Below are 14,545 nucleotides of genomic sequence, written 5' to 3'. Positions count from 1 at the left end.
CAGTACCCTCCAACCATCTTCATTCTTTTTATAGAGATAGAATTATCCATTAGAAAATAGCTTTTGTTCTCACTGATCATTTGGCCAGAGTTCTTCTGATACTCTTAGACAATCCATTATCTTATTCAAAGTATAGGTTTCCCAGAATAGAAACCTATAATGTCATCAGCATAGGACAAATGGTTTATGGCAGGACCATTAGCTTGCATATTGAACCCATTGAACCTTAGATCATCAAATAATTTGTTGAGCTTCCTAGATAGCACCTCTGCAGTTATGATGAACAAAGATGCCGATATTGGATCACCTTATTTAACACCTCTTTGGGACTTGAAAAAGCCATTTCTTTTTTCCATTTATGTTGACAGAATACCAAGCATTAGATAGCAGATTTCATATGATAAAAATTCAATGCTCACAGAACCCCATTTTCCTCATGACTGCACATATGAAATTCCAAGAGATTCTGTCATAAGCCTTATTCATATCCAGCTTAATCACTACATTTCCTCCCTTGTTTGGCTTTTTGATTTCATGAACAATTATTGTGCTAAAAGCACATTCTCCCCAATTGCTTTGACCTTCATGATCCACTTTGATTCTGAGAAATGATGTTAGGCAGGATCTTGGACATCCTATTATTCAAGTTTTTTGATACAAGCTTTTGAGTAACATTACTTAAATTGATAGGCCTGAATTCAGAGAATTCCTGAGGATGCTGGACCTTTGGAATTAAGACAAGGCATGTACTAGTGAAATATTTAGGCATGGGATGACCTTTAAGCATTCTTTCACCATGTTGAACATATCTTGTACAATTGTATCCCAACATTTCTGAAAAAACATGCTAGAGAAACCATCAGGCCCAGCAGAGCTATTGGTGTCAATGTCAAAAATAGCATCTTTGACTTCTTCACTGGAAATATCCCCAGTGAGCATTTGGTTATCTTCATTACTAACAAATTTTGGTATACAATCCAAAACACTCAAATCAATATAAGTATGTCTTTGAAGAAAAGGTTTTGATAAAAATCCATTGCAGCTTTGGCAATATGATCCTCTTCTTCTAGCCAATCATCCCCATTTTTTATTCTATTGATCTTCATATGATGCCTTCTTCTTCTAACCAGTGGATGAAAATATTTGGTATTTTCATCACCCTCAAGCTGCCACTTAAGATGAACTTTTTGTCTCCAATAGGCATCAACTGTTTTGAGGTGAAGAACCAGGTCAGCCTTTGCTTTGTTCATGGTCATTCTATCATTCTGATTTAATGAACTCATGTATTTCTCTTCACAAGCTACCATATGTTCCTCCAGTTGGTTTGTTTTGATAAAAATGTCTCCAATTTTGTTTCTAGACCAATCACTAAGAGCCTTGCTCACTTTTTTCATTTTTGCTGAACTATCCAGAATATATTTCCTTTAACATGTTGATTCCACTGTTCCTTTACTATACCCTGAAAATCTTCCTTATCAGCCCAAAAATTCAAGAACTTGAAATACTTAATGTTGTTAACAGTTTGATCTTGTAGCTCACTCTTGCTAGGTGTTGGACAGAGATAGAAGTAAACATGGCTCCCATTTCATCATTGGCTACCATTATGTCTAATCTTTTCCATATAATCTCCTCCTCCTTCCTTTCATTACACCAAGTAAAAGAATTACCACTGTATCCCATATCTGCAAGCCCACGGTCAGTTAAACATTCAATAAAGTCCATACTCTTGCTAAGCTTGTGTGGTGTTCCTCCAGATTTCTCTTCAGGGCCCAAAATACAGTTAAAATCACCTCACACAATCCAAGGTTGATTGATTGTTGATGCAAAAGCCCTCATATGTTCCCATAATTGGACTCTGCCAGTAGATCTAGACTTTGCATATACAGTGGATATAAACAACTCCTTATCACTCTTGTTATGACATATTTTGCAGGTAAGCATTTGATCATCGTTGGCATACACATCACAGTATCTATCAGAACTCCAAAAAATCCATATTTTACTGCTGCTATTCACAAAGCGGCCTTTCATACCAAGATTTTGTCTGTAATTTTCAATTTTTTCCTCTTTGATAAAAGGTTCCCGAATTGCAACAAAAGAGATTTTGTACTGATTGACGATGCTTTTAAATCTTTCAGTAGATGCCTGGGACTTCACAGTAAGCGTTAAATTACAAATGCTAAATTCAGTTTTATCTTATAAGCACTGACCGTAGTCCGTATATTGACAAGATTAAATGGAAAATATATACATTTAATAAATAATAGATAATATGTGAAGTAAGTATTATTTATTTTACATTAAAAAAATACACGATTGGTGCGTCATAGAGCTTGATAAGCATTGATTTATATGATCTAAAGCATGTCTAAGAAAACATATAGAGCAAATCGTTGCGGAACCAAAGATTATCGTCAACTTCAATTTTTAATTTCAGTGGGTCTTCAAAAGGGTTGTGTGGTTATTGGTTAGGAAGTAAATTATTCATGTATTAAAATCAGTATAATTAGTATCACGTTTGGTAGCATTTTAGTTGCTTATCACCCAAAAAAAAAGCATTTTAGTGGATTCAACACATCAAGTATGGTGTTTGGTTACCGGTTTATAATCTCGTATAACTAATAAGTTATGAGTCAATCTATTTATTATTTTATACTGGGTCGAAGATGGAATAACTAAACTCTACATAACTAATTCATGCATTATTAATAACCGTATAAAAAATCCCTACAATACTCAATAAAGAAGAATTATCTTACTCGGAGCCCGACACTTTTGTAACCCAATTTTTTTTTTTTTGGAACCAAACTAACCCATTAAAAAAAAAGAACCAAACTAGGCTTCACGCACAGATTCTGTGCGTGAAAGGGCCAAAGTGTACATTTATATTTTGGCTCTTTCATGCACAGAATCTGTGCGTGAAACCATTCCCTAAAAACCCTGACCCACCACATGCATTCTCTTCTCTTTCATTTCCTCCATCTTCAGCCTTTCAACACACTTTTACACTTTCAAAAACATGTCTCAAAGTTTTGAAACTTCAATGTTTGCTATACAACCTGATATTTGTGAATGTAGTTATTACTGTAAACTAAAAACATCAAAGACCCAAGATAATCCGAGTCGTCGTTTTTGGCATTGTAAAGTGCGCGAAGTAAGTGTTTTTACATTTTTTAGTTTTTTTTCTTTTCACGTTATCCATATATTTTACTTTAAAAAACTGATTTTCTTGTAATGTTTATAGGATATGGGCGGTTGCAAATACTTTCGGTGGGAAGATAGCATTCACGTGGATAAAACGGTGGCGGTGAAGTTTAAAAATCTAATTTTGGATAGAGATACCGCGACTTCACATATATCTAGATACCGCTAAGTTGGACTCGCAATTTAAGCTTGTGGAAGCTGAAGAAAAAATTGAAAGTTTGGAGGTGTTGCTCACCGATTTCAAAAAAAAAAAACGAAATTTGGTGAAGGCTAAACTTAGAAAGGCTCAACACGAGAAAATAGCTTTGAAATAAAAACTTAAATTGTGGAAGATTATTTGTGCTATGTTGTTGTTGTTCATTATTTATATGCATTTTGTTTATTAAGTTTAATATTTCTATGGATTATGTTTTTTACAAGTTGTACCTTTTCCCCTATAATGTAATCCGCACCCTTTATGTACTAATTTATTTGTGTTTATTTGTGAAATTCTCAATTAATAATAGACTTTAACAATAAACATTGAAGAATTAAAAACATCCCAAACTAATTCAAATTTATGACTTCATCATAAAATAAAAATACAAATTAACAGCCTTAGTCCAAAACTTAAATGACCCATAATCTAAGACAGTGAGCCTAAATAGACCCTAATCGTCATTAGAATAGAAGTCCTCAATATCGTCCTCAGAACGATATTGGCGGTCTCTTAACACACATCTTTTTTCAGGAGATGTTAGTTCTTTACCGGTTGATGATGCTTGTTCTTCAGCCAACTTTAGCATGTAAAATCTACAACGTGTTGCCATCATTCTGTTGTTTTATTTTTTAATCCTTTGTACGACCGTCTCGCAAGTTGCTGGACCTACTCGAGGCATGGTTATGAGTACCTTGTTGGGATTGGAGTGTTGAGATTTTCCAAGTCACGAACAAGACGTTCTGATTCGGCAATCCGATCTGACCATTCTCGACGTAAAACGCAATAATATTCTCGCGGATCTGAATATTTCATACTGTAGAAATCATCATTACGCTCTACAAGAAGGTGTGGATTCAACTCGACTAGTTTGAAATCACTGGTATCACTCGAAAAACTGCTATGATTTGAACTCTCATCATCACTGCTATTTAGTTCTTTTGGAAGGAGTAAAGACCAAGCTGAGTTTCTACTACTCGAGATTGAATATGGTGTAGTCTAATAACAAAAAAAAGGGCTACTTATATAGTTGCAAACCCCCAAGTACCCTGGGGGGGGGGGGGTCTTTATGACCCTACCTACTTACCTTACTATAAGAAAAATATTAATCTTCATCGGACATTTCACAGTCTGAATCCCACTTGGATCTAAATCTTGTGCTACCATGTATACCATATTTTACCCTATGGTAACGTATTTGCATTCGATTGTTCTCTTCGCGAAAACGATTGAGAGAAAAATTAAACTCTTGTGGAGTTCCGCGAGGCATTGACATAGCACGTTTTTTTGGGCGTCTAAGCCCTATTGAAGCTAACTTTTGCTCCAGTGCTTCAGCCTCCCTAACACGCCAATTCCACTCCTCTCTCATTGTTTTATTGTATTCTTGATTGAATCTTTTGTTAGGGTTATTTGAGTAATGAAAATCATCATCATCATCTAGTTCCCATGTCCTACCCATTGCTTCAAATATTTTTGCTGGGGTAAAACATGTAATAGAATCCAGATTTTCAAACTGGTTGTAGAATGTCATGATAACTCATTTTAAAGTGAATACTAGTTGTTTGTCAATCATGTTATATATAGTCATGCATTTTTTGACCGTTTATTTGAATTAAATTCATATTACGCAATGTTCTTGTGCGCAATAGGACATGATTTGACAACATATCATGCCTGCCAATTTCAGCTTTTTTTTGACACGTAAAGGACCGATTTGACAACACAATGCTGCATTTTTGACCGTTTATTTGAATTGAATTCATAATTTGACAACACATCATGCATGCCAATTTCTGCTTTGTTATGACACCTAAAGGACCGATTTGACAATACAATGCTACATTTTTGACCGTTTATTTGAATTAAATTCATATTACGCAACGTTCTTATGCGCAATAGGACATGATTTGACAACATATTATGCATGCCAATTTCAGCTTTTTTATGACACCTAAAGGACCGATTTGACAACACAATGCTACATTTTCGACCGCTTATTTGAATTAAATTCATATTACGCAATGTTCTTGTGCGCAATAGGGGTGACTATGAATCTATTTAAGAATAATGTTGGACGAGGTAAAAACTCATCCATTTCATAAGTTTAAGTCTCTTAAGTCATTCAAAAAAACCTATCTTAAGTCATACAAAAAATGGCTCAAGATATTCCACCAGTTAAGGTTTCAATACATTGGGATGGTATTATCTTTGATGACAATAGTACATTCGTTACAATAAAAGACCAAACGTTCATGTTAAATGTCCACTTGAAATGTCTTATGAATCACTAGTCACTTACATATATGAAAAAATGAAGGTTAGTACAGATGAGTATGAAATCTCTATAATAGGCAGATATCCACAATCAGTTTCCAATGATGTAGTGCTTTATGGTAGGCATTATATCAATGATGATGATTCTTTAAGGGATTATTTGAATGCGCCAGAAGAATTAAAACATTTAGTCGCCCTTCATTTTCTGGAGATGTATGTTGAAAAGATACCCAGAGAGGTCCTGCAAGAACAACCCAGTCAAGCTAACACGTATGGAGATTTTATGTCTTACGGGGGTATTTTGAGTGGCCAGGTGCCGCTGAAAAATCTTACCCAACAATTAAATCAAACTTGGTAAATATGCATTCTTATATTATTATTTTGTGTGGTAGCACGTGTTTATTGTATGTATTGGTAAATAACAATTTTTAAATCTTTGTAGGGTTTATAGACCTGATACGAGTAATATTGGGCAATCATCTCAATTTAGTGGAGCAAGTCATTATTATCAGAACTCTCAGTCCAGTGGAGCTGATTATTACAATAATTTTCAGTTCAGTGAAGCTGATTATTATAATAATTCCCAGTTCAGTGCAGCTGATTATTATCAAAACTCGCTAGTGGTACCAACTGTGGATGAAAGGCAATCCTCTCAGTTTGGTGGAGTTGATCATTCTCCACACCATGCTCATAATCAATATGCGTAGGTTCATCACCTATATGCTAAATAATTAATATATATATATATATATATATATATATATATATATATATATATTTGTGAATTTGGAATTTAACATATGCAATCTATCGTGTAGGAGGAGGCCTTTATTAGATGGCGCTGATTGTCCAAGTTACGTGGATACATCAGAGAGTGATGACGATGAACCAACTAATAATGCAGAGGTAACCGATGATGAAGATAGTGAAGGGGATGAAGAAGATACGCATTGTAGTCCCCAAAAGCAACCAGAACCAAATTACCACCACGTACCACCTCCGATGGCCGAAAACCCAATTCCTGACAGCTCAATGCAATGGAATTCTGACTATATTCCATATCTTGACAGTCTCCAAGGTCGTGAGGATGTATTTGTCTTCACAAGAGATGATTATCAAAGTCACCAAAAAACGTGGATTGAACCAAAAAATCCCTTGACTGATGAATGTGTCATTGCAAAGGGAATGCAGTTCACATAAAAAAAGATGTTGCAACGGGTTGTCAGAATGTATTGTGTAAAGGATATGAGGGAGTTTAAGGTTGATGACTCAAACAGATCGGTATGGAGGTTGATTTGTAAGCGACATACTCAAGGCTGTCGGTGGTTGCTTCAGGGAATTGCTAAGCTGGATGGTCAGTGGGAAATCACAAAATTCCACCCGAAGCACACTTGTGATATGGGACAAAGTCGAGCAGATCATTTTAATCTAGATATAAACATGATTGCTCATGTGTTACTTAAACATATTGAGGAAACTCCAAGGTAATTTATCTGACCATTTACATTATATATCTTATAGCAATTAAAATATCATTGTTAAATGTTGTTTGTTTAAACTTATGCAGGATGCCTATCAAAACTTGTATTAGCATGGTCCACTCAAAATATGGTAAAATCATAAGCAGGAGAAAGGGATTTCTCGGGCGTAGACGTGCTTTTGAAACGATCTTTGGAACTTGGAAATCCTCTTTTCAGGCATTGCCGGGGTATATGGCGGCTCTACAACATGCTAATCCTGGCACTGTTGTATAGTGGCGGCTTTAAGAGGGCAGAGTTTTTGACTTCGTCTTTTGGGCATTCAAACCAAGTATTGACGGTTTTGCTCACTGCCGGAATGTGATATCGATAGATGAGACCCATGTATATGGCCGATATGACATTAAACTCCTAATTACAGTAGGTATAGATGTCAATGGGTCAATATTCCCTCTTGCTTTCGCAATTGCCGCCAACGAGAGCAACGAGACATGGGGGATGTTCTTGACTCATCTACAAACTTATGCTATTAAGGGTCGTCAGGGCATAGGTGTCCTATCGGATCATCATAAAGGCATATTGCACAATATGCATACTCTGGAAGGGTGGCAGCCTCCACATGCTTACCATCGATATTGCTTAAGGCACTTAAAGGTTAATTTGCAAACAAAGTTTGCAAATGGCACTGTAAACAAATTGATGTGGTGGGCTGAGATGCAGTATCAACAAAGAAAATGGGCTGCAAAAATGGAGCTGCTAAAGGAAGTGAGTGAAGAGGCATATGTTTGGTTAATGAAATTAGAAGTTGAAAAATGGATGCTTTATGCTGATGGAGGAAGGAGATGGGGCATGCTCACAACGAATAGCTCAGAGTCTTTCAATGGGCTCCTCAAATCTACTCGAGAACTACCTGTCACCGCAATGGTAAGACTAACTTTCAGGCAGGTCGTGGAGCGATTTGCGGATAGAACAAGGCAGGCAAGAGCTATATTAGCCGACGAGAGAACATAGATGCCAAAGCCCTATAAAAAGATGGAGCACCATAGAAGAAAGGCAGAAGGTCACCAAATGATCGAGTATGACGTCGTTGAACGAGTGTATGAAGTTAGAACGGGTTATTGCAACGACAAAGGAGGAAACAAACATATCGTTACTCAGCGTACACAATCATGCACTTGTGGTAAGTGGCAAACGTACAACATGCCATGTTCTCATGCAGTCAAGTGCTTTGAGAGAATGGCCAAAAATGTAACTGGTTATGTGGCGGAGAAATATAAGGTCGTAAAATACCTTAAAGCATATTCGGGTCAATTCCGTCCCCTTGGTGATCAAGCTTATTATCCAGCCGCGCCGTTTTCTATGATTGCGAACAAGAACCATATCCGTAAATTGGGAAAAAACAAGCTAACCCGTTATCACAATCAAATGAATGTTAGCGAAAAGACTTACTCTCGCAAGTGCTCGACATGTAAGCAATTTGGGCATGATAAGCATTCATGTGGGCAAAACTCCCGTGGTGGCAGCACATCTGGAAGTAGAAGAGTGTCTAGAACTTGATTTTTTTTTAAGTCTATTGTAATTTAATGATGTATTTCGTTGCTAATGGAATGAAATATTTTTCAATTATTATGAACCTCTCATGTTGAACCAAAAAAGTACTTTCATAGCTTTGGGAGTAAAACAAAAGAGATTAATCAAAACCCTATAAAATATGGCACTTAAACCTAAATATAACAAGTTTTCAAACGTACTTTGGAGTACTTTACAACCCCTAAAACGACGATCCAAATGTATATGTATACTTGATGTAATGAGCCGATATTATTGTACACTAAAAAAATATTAAGTTCTATATAAAATATTTATATTCCGGTGTTTTGAAATGTGACTAATCTTTGGTCAAAGTACGCAAAAAACCTTAATTTTGAGTTTGATTTCCAAAGAATAAAGGTTGGGTCGGGGGGTTTTAGGGACGGGTTTCACGCACAGATTCTGTGCGTGAAGCCTAGTTTGGTTCTTTTTTTTTTTTAATGGGTTAGTTTGGTTCCCAATTTTTTTTTTGGTTACAAAAGTGCCGGACCCTCTTACTCGTGCATTAGGACCCATACCCAATGTTGATTTTATACAACAAGTCTCTGTGCATATGCATTGTACATGTATCCCTTGACAATTAACACATACTTTTTAAAGCATATACAGGGTCAAAAATACCCCTCTACTTTGGAAAAAGGGCTAAAAATATCCTCTATTACAAATTTGGGTCAAAAATACCTCTTCCGTCATTAAAGTTTTCAAATATACGCCTGTATTAATGGAAATCCCCAACATAACCCGATTTTATTTTTAAACCTTTTTCATTTAAACCCGACCCAACTAAATAGAAAATCCCTATTGGTTGCTTGCTCCTGTGCCTAGTGGCTCCAGATGTAGGACTAGGGAACAAATTGGTCCATATGAATTTTTAATGTAGTTGGGTCTGGTTTAAATGGAGCGGGTTTAAAAATGCAATCGGGTTATTTTGGGGGATTTTCGTTAAGATAGGGGTATATTTGAAAACTTTAATGAAAGGAGGGGTATTTTTTACCCAAATTTGTAACAGAGGATATTTTTAGTCCTTTTCCCAAAGTACAGGTAACAGAGGATATTTTTAGCCCTTTTCCCAAAGTAGAGGATTTTTTTTTATCCTTTTCCCTTTATTTATTATAATATATGTGTATGAAATTCAGAATAAAATTGGAAAGGGAAAAAGCTCAAATTGATTATTAGTGTTCGTATATGTTAAAGCAATAGCGTAGTTAACTTGAAATGATTGGATAGAACTACAATTATATTTTAAACTAATTGTTGAAGCTGCATTAAGACTTCGACTCTTTCTATAGAGCATGTTCAATATAACAACAAATAAAAATCTCAACTAAGGTGTAGAAACATTATATTGGATTTTCAATCCTATTTCTTCGGTGTGAATTAAATTATTTTGATATAAGCCTTATATGGATATATATGTATCGTGAAAATAAATATAATATTTGTCACTCAATATCTAAAAAGTTGATCGTTATGTTTTGAATTCCGACACTCCCTTTGAGGAAATAAAAAGTATATACTTAATTATAATAGAGGAGAGGTAGATGAAGCATTAGAATGAGTTCAAAAGAAAAATTCAAACTGAAAAAGTGGTATAGGTGGATATTGATATACTTCATTAAATATATATTCTCCAAGAACTAAGCTTGTCATACAGCCTAGCTGAAGAATCATACAATTTAAGGCATTTTATTTCGTTTTTGCAACGACCTGTTAGGTTGTTTTGCCTATTTTACTCTAAATGACCCTTTCTCTACCTTCTTTGCGGTATATTTGACTTGCCGTTGCCGGTGGGTGGTGCGATTCCCTAGGCATTTTGGTGAGTTTTGGGTAAGAAAAAAGTGTTTTTGGAAATCCTTAAGGTATGGGTTGACCAAAGTCAACATCGGGGGGCAAATGAGTCTTTTTGAAAGTTTCGTCTATTTCATTATGTCTAGAATGTGATTTTTGATATAGTCGGACTATTGGTTCGGGTCCCGAGACGTTCGGGTGTGATTTAAATCGTTGGTGGAGAATTTAGAATTTTGATGGCTGGAGTTGACCTTAGTCAACACGGGTCAAGACGACCTTTTTTGGGAATTTCGAGTGCGCGAGTAGGTTCGTAGTGTGTTTTATGATTGAAATGCATATTTGGTTCGTGTCCGGGAGGTTCTAGATGAGTTTTGGGTGTTAATCCAAAGATTTGAAGACACCAGAAGTTTCTGATATCTAGTGTGAGCGCAATCGCGCTGAGGGAGCGCAATTGCATTGGAGGATTGAGAGCTAGTCAGCACAATCGCGCTGAAGGAAGTTTGGCAAGGCAACACGATCGCGCTCCATTAGCGCGATAGAGGGGGAAATTTGGGTTTGCGCTATCGCGCTAGGGTTGCGCGATCGCTTCAGGTTGAGCGTAATTGAATTGAATCCGATTTTACAATGAATGATTTTGACCTTCGTTGTTGGGATGGGTTTTAGGTTGACTTTCTGGACCCGAATCCTTTATATGGCAATATGGGTAGCGATAGACTCGTATTCTTATCTAAATACCATATTTGACCAAATTGGAATCGTTTGGAGGCTCTACGAAAGGGCAAGGCTTTGTTGCGATAGTTAGACTCCAATTGAAGCAAGTTGAGACCTCTTTGACCTTATTTAAAGCGCTGTGGTTGGTTAAAATGGACTAAGTAAGAGGGAGTAATGAGGTAACTAAGGGGGTCCCAATAATTGTGAGGTACCAAACACTTGTATCGGGTACCGGTGCTATGTTATGGGTACTTGCCTATATTTACATTGTACAGTCCGATCAGAATGCCATGCTTTGGGTATTAGCTGATAGCATAGAGTGATTGTGATTGCGAATTTGATATGAGGTCCCTTTTTTATTGCTTTATGCTTATTACTTGTATTATTTGTGATCATGCGTTCTGATCGCTCCATAAAATACTCGTTTAAAAGTGGAAAAGAGCTAAAGATTGAGTTTGTATTTCTTAGCTTGATTTCTTATAGTTGTGCATGTCATATTCATGCTTTATATGGTATCTCATGCATAATTTAGGATACACATGTAAGGTTTGAGGCAAAATGGTACCTGACGGAGTGATGCCGATGAGCCAAATTGGTTAGTGATAGGTAATGTGAGCCTACGAGCTGAGTATGGTGATTTAGAAGCTTAAGAGGCTAGGAACCCAAAGTGAATATGAACCTTGCGAGTCCCTTATGGGTCACGATTCATAGTATTTGAACGTGGGTGTACCGGTGATGGAAAGTCCCTGCATTGCATAACATTTGCATATCATATCATTTCATTGATTCCTTATTTGGATGGTATTCACTTGCTTATTGGCTACTTAGACGGACTTGAGGATTTAGAGGTTTCTTACCTAGGCTTGTAACCTGTGATTACTGTGATTTTTATTATGATGGGCTAACAACGGTTTATGGACTAATATCCGTTAAGTGTGGAAATAGTATTGGAAGACCAACCTTCGTCTCCGTTTTAGTTTAGGGTCGGTCGACGATGTTGCTGAGTACACGTTGTTATCCCATACTCACTCTACACTTGCTGCACCCTTTGCTGCAGATTCTATTCTCGGCACCAAGGAATCTCGAGACTACGTCGATCTTTGAGGAGGCCATTCGGAGGATTCGAGGTGAGCAACATGCTGATCTGTAGCACCCGATTTTCCTTCTATGTTTATCTTATCTTTTCCTTTTCTGGACAGTATTTCGGGTTGCATCCCAGCCTTGTACTTCTATTTAGCTAGTTCTTGTACTATTGACACCAGTTTCTGGGGTTGGATTGCTTATTTCGTATTTTTAAGATTATAGGACTTATTCAGACTTTAAAAATTGGCTTGTTTACTTATTCCTCACTGTTGTCCCTTAATTATTTGACTTTAATGGGTTGTGGATAGCTTACTGACATGGTGGGGGTTGGGGCCTTCATGATTTAGTAAATTGGGTCGTGACAGTTTTTGTTTGTTTAATCTGAGTGTCAAAATAAATATCTTTTTCATAAAGCACTTAATAGAAATATAGAAACTTGAGCATTGAAAATCAAACAAAAAGCAAAACCTAATTACTTATTTATACAAGAAAATAGAAATTGTAATATATGTTATATATATTCTACTCCCAAATATACCCAAAGTCAAATAAAAAAAGAAATTCATTTACATAAATTAAAACCACAAAAAACTTCGTTTTACTTCTCTAGAGGTCACCATTCATTTCCCTCATATGAGAAGGACGTGTGAGCATCAACTGATTTGACTTCCAGACTGAATTAGATTATGAAAACTGTAATGACCCGCTAGGTCGTTATTGGGGGGTGAATTAGAAAACTAGACCTCCGTTGGGAATTCTGAGACCGCGGTTGAATCCGTAGCATGTTTTTATGTATGTGTGCATGCTTTGTTTACGTCTGTAGAGCCTTGGATTGGTGTTGGATTCTTGGGTGAAAAACCAGTGGAAAAAACCCGAGCTACTAGTCAAAATGGACAGATGCAGCAGGTGAGGGACCGCTGTAGAGGGTCCATCGTAGTGCGGCTAGGATCGCCGCTGCGGGGAGCCGGGGATTAAATGAGGTCCGCCATAGCGGGAGGTTTCCCGCTATAGCAAGACCTCTGCAGCGAGACATTGACCACTGCAGCAATCGAGGCAGAATCAGTGTTTTATATTCTTTATTCCAGACCCATTCCCCACACAACTCCAAAACCGTTTCCAATGTCGAAATTCTAAGGCTAGGGCTAAAGTATTCTTGAAAGGTAAGTCTCAACCCTTCACTTTGTTCATTCCATCATATTGTTAGGTTCCATGTGTAACACCCCGTATCTTACAACAAAGGTTGGACTCGTATCGTTAGAGTTTCAGAGGAAGGTTGAAGGTTTGAACGTTTTGCAAAAGTGACCGAGGGGCCTACTTTGGCAACCATAACCCTTCGATGAGTTGAGAATTTTGAAAAGTTTCCTCAATGAAAGTTGTAGTACGTGGAAGTACCTTTCTAGGCATATAAAGATCAGGCCAATCAGAGATCGGACCAAGAAGATATGATCCTCGCAAAGTGGCTAATAGTAAGGTGCTTAAATTCGATGGAATCGCCTAAGTTTTTGATAGGTCCTTCTTCAAGCCAGATTTCATGAAAATACATTGGGAATTTGAGAAATCTTAAAACATGAAAGTTGTAGATCTTTACCTTTCCAACGATATATTATAGAGCCAAAACAGAGCCCTGTGCTAGAAGTTATGGCCATTTTACCACCTGTAGTGCAAGTCGATGCGCAAAGACGGATCGTCGATGCACAAGGACGGGCCATCAATGCACAAGGACAGCCCGTTAACTTGCACCGTCAAGTTGCACAACCAGTGCAAACCGTCAATATACGGCGATAGTAAAAAGTATAAATAGGGCCCTTCAGTCTAGGAAATTAGTTTTCATAATCCATTAAGCCCTAGAACGAGGTTTCTTTTCTCCAAACAATACAATACTCTAAGGTAAGTGTCTCAAACACTTCCAAGCCAATTCTAGCATAAGATTGCGTAACCTAATTAGGGAATCGTTGTTCTTAACCTAGGGTTTTCAAGAAAACTCACGTTCATGGTTTAAGACACATGTTTTGGGGATTCTTCTCAAGTTCAGAATTATAGATACATGTTTTGGAGCATATATAGGTATGTGAGGCTAACTATCTACTTTAAGGGATGTTCACAATTCTCCCTACGCCTCGTTCTACATAGTTGTCAGTAAATTGCCTCAGAATATAGTTTAGCCCTAGTTTCATGAATAGTTGTAGAAATTCTATCTTCTAGGGATATAGTTTCATAATTC

This window comes from Lycium barbarum, chromosome 6, assembly GCF_019175385.1.
Source record: "Lycium barbarum isolate Lr01 chromosome 6, ASM1917538v2, whole genome shotgun sequence".
Lineage (NCBI taxonomy): Eukaryota > Viridiplantae > Streptophyta > Magnoliopsida > Solanales > Solanaceae > Lycium > Lycium barbarum.
Note: the sequence above shows the minus strand (reverse complement) of the source record.